Below are 6,000 nucleotides of genomic sequence, written 5' to 3' on the forward strand. Positions count from 1 at the left end.
GTTTTTCCATTCGTCTGTAAAGAATTCGCGTTAGTATTTTGCAGCTGTGACTTATTAAACTGATAGTTCGGTAATTTTCACATCTGTCAACACCTGCTTTCTTTGGGATTGGAATTATTATATTCTTCTTGAAGTCTGAGGGTATTTCACCTGTCTCATACATCTTGCTCACCAGATGGTAGAGTTTTGTCATGACTGGCTCTCCCAAGGCCGTCAGTAGTTCTAATGGAATGTTGTCTACACCCGGGGCCTTGTTTCGACTCAGGTCTTTCAGTGCTCTGTCAAACTCTTCACGCAGTATCTTATCTCCCATTTCGTCTTCATCTACATCCTCTCCCATTTCCATAATATTGTCCTCAAGTACATCGCCCTTGTATAAACCCTCTATATACTCCTTCCACCTTTCTGCCTTCCCTTCTTTGCTTAGAACTGGGTTGCCATCAGAGCTCTTGATATTCATACAAGTGGTTCTCTTCTCTCCAAAGGTCTCTTTAATTTTCCTGTAGGCAGTATCTATCTTACCCCCAGTGAGACAAGCCTCTACATCCTTACATTTGTCCTCTAGCCATCCCTGCTTAGCCATTTTGCACTTCCTGTCGATCTCATTTTTGAGACGTTTGTATTCCTTTTTGCCTGCTTCATTTACTGCATTTTTATATTTTCTCCTTTCATCAATTAAATTCAATATTTCTTCTGTTACCCAAGGATTTCTATTAGCCCTCGCCTTCTTACCTACTTGATCGTCTGCTGCCTTCACTACTTCATCTCTCAGAGCTACCCATTCTTCTTCTACTTTATTTCGTTCCCCCATTCCTGTCAATTGTTCCCTTCATAACCAATAGATTGTGGTCAGAATCCACATCTGCCCCTGGAAATGTCTTACAATTTAAAACCTGGTTCCTAAATCTCTGTCTTACCATTATATAATCTATCTGATACCTACTAGTATCTCCAGGATTCTTCCAGGTATACAACCGTCTTTTATGATTCTTGAACCAAGTGTTAGCTATGATTAAGTTATGCTCTGTGCAAAATTCTACAAGGCGACTTCCTCTTTCATTTCTTCCCCCCAATCCATATTCACCTACTACGTTTCCTTCTCTCCCTTTTCCTACTGACGAATTCCAGTCACCCATGACTATTAAATTTTCGTCTCCCTTCACTACCTGAATAATTTCTTTTATCTCGTCATACATTTCATCTATTTCTTCATCATCTGCACAGCTAGCAGCATATAAACTTGTACTACTGTAGTAGGCATGAGCTTTGTGTCTATCTTGGCCACAATAATGCGTTCACTATGCTGTTTGTAGTAGCTAACCCGCACTCCTATTTTTTTACTCATTATTAAACCTACTCCTGCATTACCCCTATTTGATTTTGTATTTATAACCCTGTAATCACCTGACCAAAAGTCTTGTTCCTCCTGCCACCGAACTTCACTAATTCCCACTATATCTAACTTTAACCTATCCATTTCCCTTTTTAAATTTTCTAACCTACCTGCCCGATTAAGGGATCTGACATTCCACGCTCCGATCCATAGAACGCCAGTTTTCTTTCTCCTGATAACGACGTCCTCTTGAGTAGTCCCCGCCCGGAGATCCGAATGGGGGACTACTTTACCTCCGGAATATTTTACCCAAGAGGACGCCATCATCATTTAATCATACAGTAAAGCTGCATGTCCTCGGGAAAAATTACGGCTGTAGTTTCCCCTTGCTTTCAGCCGTTCGCAGTACCAGCACAGCAAGGCCGTTTTGGTTAATGTTACAAGGCCAGATCAGTCAATCATCCAGACTGTTGCCCCTGCAACTACTGAAAAGGCTGCTGCCCCTCTTCAGGAACCACATGTTTGTCTGGCCTCTCAACAGATACCCCTCCGTTGTGGTTGCACCTACGGTACGGCCATCTGTATCGTTGAGGCACGCAAGCCTCCCCACCAACGGCAAGGTCCATGGTTCATGGGGGGCAAGATATATGATAGAGGCGAAATACGTTTAGAGCTCATGGAGAATATAATAATCCCAATTCCAAAGCTGACAGTTGCTGACAGACGAGAATATTACCGAGCATTCGATATAATAAGTAATGGTTACGAAATACTGACACGGATTGTTTAGAGAAGTATGGAAAAAATGGGAATCAGTTTGGATTCCAGAGAAATGCCGGAGCACATGAAACAATACTGGCCCTATCTTAGAAAATAGTCTGAAGAATGCCATACTTACAGTTCTAGTCAGTTCTAGTATTTGCCGATTTTGAGAAAACATTTGACAATGTTGACAGGAAGGCAAACTGATATTTTTAAGATAGCACGAATAAAACATACAGGCCATCGTGGAAATGTTTATTCGCTGTGAGATATTAACTCGTGTAATTTTAAAAAATATTGAGATATGATTGATTCTTCTGAGATCTCAAATCTACTCAGACTTGCACTCAAATTTGACGTGAGTTATTGTCGAATCTCAAAGAGCTGTAACTTGGCCATCTTTAAAGAGTGTCTGACACTTCCCCATTTCCCGGAGCATATTCTGTACAAAGGCAAGAGGAGCATCAGGGGCCCAAATTCCCAGCTCTGGGATTTACCCGTTCTCGGCGACGCGTTCATTGTTTCTTGACACCACCACCTTGTCTCTAGGTGGTGGTGCTCTTGACCTGGCTAGCCGGAAACGGTCAGCTACCCGGGCCGGCCGCGGCGGTCCCTGAGCCCTTGACCTGCTAGAGTTCGGCACGCATCAAATTCATCTCATCTCGTAGCAGTTATAGAAGGCTAGTTAGCTCGCCTAGATACGTGAAATGTTAAAGCGACATGGCGTATGCGGCGGCCCTGATCAGTGGACTCCCCGTGAGGAGTGGCTCATGCCTCTCCACCCTGTTAAACCTCTGCTCGCAGTGGCATAAGGATCACGCCCCAGGAATGTCGTGTCGCAGCGAGTCCGCCACGTCCACCGGGAGTCTTATCTGACGTCATGTACCGTCTGTCCAGCTTCCGACAGCTGCACTGTTTGCTGCTCAAAGTGTCGTCCGCTCAGATCTTACAAAGACTGAGTGCTTTAACTCTACAATTTGTCTCGTCTTAAAAAAAGAAAATGAGAACTATATAAAAAACGAACCAACTGAAGGTTCACCTGTAGCCAATTGAAGGGTAGCGTAACTGATATCCTAGCAATTAGTTTGATACATGGTACAACTTATAATATTAACAATGAGCTTCTGGCTCTTATAAATGTTTATGGGATTCAAAGTTTGAAAATTACAGCTCTTAACAGTCTTTATAGGACACAATGTCTGAGATTTCAACCACTCTGGTGTTGGTGCTTCATCGAAATTAATAAAGCCTGAACTCAAGGCTCAATCCTTATGATATTTATAGCAAGCAAAATTTTACTGGTCAGTGCTTAAACGTTAAGAATATTACTCTAGCTACCTACGTTACACTTATTTAATGCACCTAGTCTTTTATCATGCGTATAAGCATAACTAAAAATCCCCGAACAGTCGCAGACCGAAACACAGACCTCATGCTCCCACCCAAAATGAATAGACGAATTAAATTTACTTTGACTTCCGTGAAACCTCCTCCTTGTGGTAGATCTGTCACGCACTTTATCTCTAAAAGACTTGTAAAACAAACCCAGCACATGCAAAAACATTAGTCTCCCCATTTTTTTTTTTTTTTTACATCGTCATCACCCTGGTGAAAGTTCAGAAATCTGTCCCGCGCTTAGATTTATGACAAGTATAGATTTATTTTTTAAGCCAGACTACTATATCTCGTGTCGTCTCACCGTACTGTTCCTCTTCGTCCTCGTTATTCCTTTGGTGTGACTCTTTATTCACCTCGAACACTTGCGTCTAATTTATTTGCCCATAGGTGGAAACTCTGCTACTGGTTTTAAAATATAGTCATCCTTCTTACATCTTATATTTTCTCCTCTCCATATTTTCCATATATGGTGATTCTCTCGCATCCGCTACAAAATAGGAACAAACAGAACATTGTAACTTTAAATGATTACCATAATACAATACATCTATGCTCAGTCGTTTGCAAGTGTTCGACTCACAGAGCACTTGGATTTTCCTTCTCGTCTGTGATTCCATTTCACCACAATGTGGCAGCTTCGTTTCCTACTCATCTTTCTGACACTTATTCCTTAAGACAAAAACAAAAAACAACAAAAAATCTCATTACAACGCGGTCCACACGTCTGTAGACGAGGGCTAAACTCCTCATAAATGTCCTCAAAAGGCCTCAAACGCTGTATAGTGCGATCATAATATGATCACTCACTTCGTCACTTAATGCTAAAATCCTAATACTAAAATCCTAGTAAGTCACAGACAACATGTGGCAAGATCCAAAAACTAAAGCTTATATCTCAATGAGGACCATCTTTTGCCACAGTAACCAAACAATGCCAACGCTCGTTCAGTTCACCTTTTCATCAGTCCACCTCCACATCGTCTCTCACAATGAATGACCACAATTACGTGATATTCAATACCGTAATTAGGACTGCACCTTATGCAACTTGAGCAATATTTCAATTTTCCTCCGAACATCACCTCACAACGTGTACACCACCATCACAATACCTCAATGCCACCAGAGGGTAGAAATCGGGGACACACTCAATTCCACAAAAATATGCGACCAGCAAAAGCGCAACTCAACCATAAATGCTCATACTAACACGTCACATCACACAATCTGAAGAACATACGCCTTTCCACCCACAAGCCCTATCTTTTGAATTTTACTAACAATCAGTATTGCCATATCTTTTCTAGCTAATTAACCCCCACTAGCTTAATCACATATAATCAAAACGTCTAAAGTTCTTGTCAGTAAGTTCAAACATATTTATTCCTTGAAGGGTTTGACATTGTTTAAATGATAGGTTCCATGGCATTTTTGCGACTTCAGTGATTCAGTCACGAATCACCGTATGCGTAATGGCCCGCAGTACAATGGAAAAAACTTATAGCACGAACACTTGTCTTGTTGGATCGGTTATATGACTTGATAAGCACGTCCTGGTCCCTGTGATACTACGAAAATTTTCTATTCCTATCGGCCCGCTCCTTTCACTTCTTTATAGCCTTCCGTAAATCCTTATATTCTAAGATGTTAACGTCGTCTGCTCTAAGGCCCAGCACACTTCTTCTACTTGAACAGTGCCAGCTCTTCGTCAGTATTGCGAAGACGGGCCAGCAGCCGGCCGCAGTGGTCCCGCGGTTCTAGGCGCGCAGTCCGGAACCACGCGACTGCTACGGTCGCAGGTTCGAAACCTGCCTCGGGCATGGATGTGTGTGATGTCCTTAGGTTAGTTAGGTTTCAGTAGTTGTAAGTTCTAGGGGACTGATGACCACAGCTGTTAAGTCCCATAGTGCTCAGAGCCATTTGAACCATTTTGAACGGGCCAGCAATAGCGTTTGATCGTGTGGCAGTTGGACATATTTCAATCACCTCTGCAGGCTGTCTTAGAAGTATCCGATTGTTTTCTCACGGTCTAACTCGATTATTTTTGCTATCTACATCTCTACATCCATACTCCGCAAGCCACCAGACGGTGTGTGGTGGAGGGTACCCTGAGTACCTCTATCGGTTCTCCCTTCTATTCCAGTCTCATATTGTTCGTGGAAAGAAGGATTGTCGGTATGCTTCTGTGTGGGCTCTAATCTCTCTGATTTTATCCTCATGGTCTCTTCGCGAGATATACGGAGGAGGGAGCAATATACTGCTTGACTCTTCGATGAAAGTATGTTCTCGAAACTTTGACAAAAGCCCGTACCGAGCTACTGAGCGTCTCTCCTGCAGAGTCTTCCACTGGAGTTTATCTATCATCTCCGTAACGCTTTCGCGATTACTAAATGATCCAGTAACGAAGCGCGCTGCTCTCCGTTGGATCTTCTCTATCTCTTCTATCAACCCTATCTGGTACGGATCCCACACTGCTGAGCAGTATTCAAGCAGTGGGCGAACAAGCG

Source organism: Schistocerca piceifrons, chromosome 2, assembly GCF_021461385.2.
Source record: "Schistocerca piceifrons isolate TAMUIC-IGC-003096 chromosome 2, iqSchPice1.1, whole genome shotgun sequence".
Lineage (NCBI taxonomy): Eukaryota > Metazoa > Arthropoda > Insecta > Orthoptera > Acrididae > Schistocerca > Schistocerca piceifrons.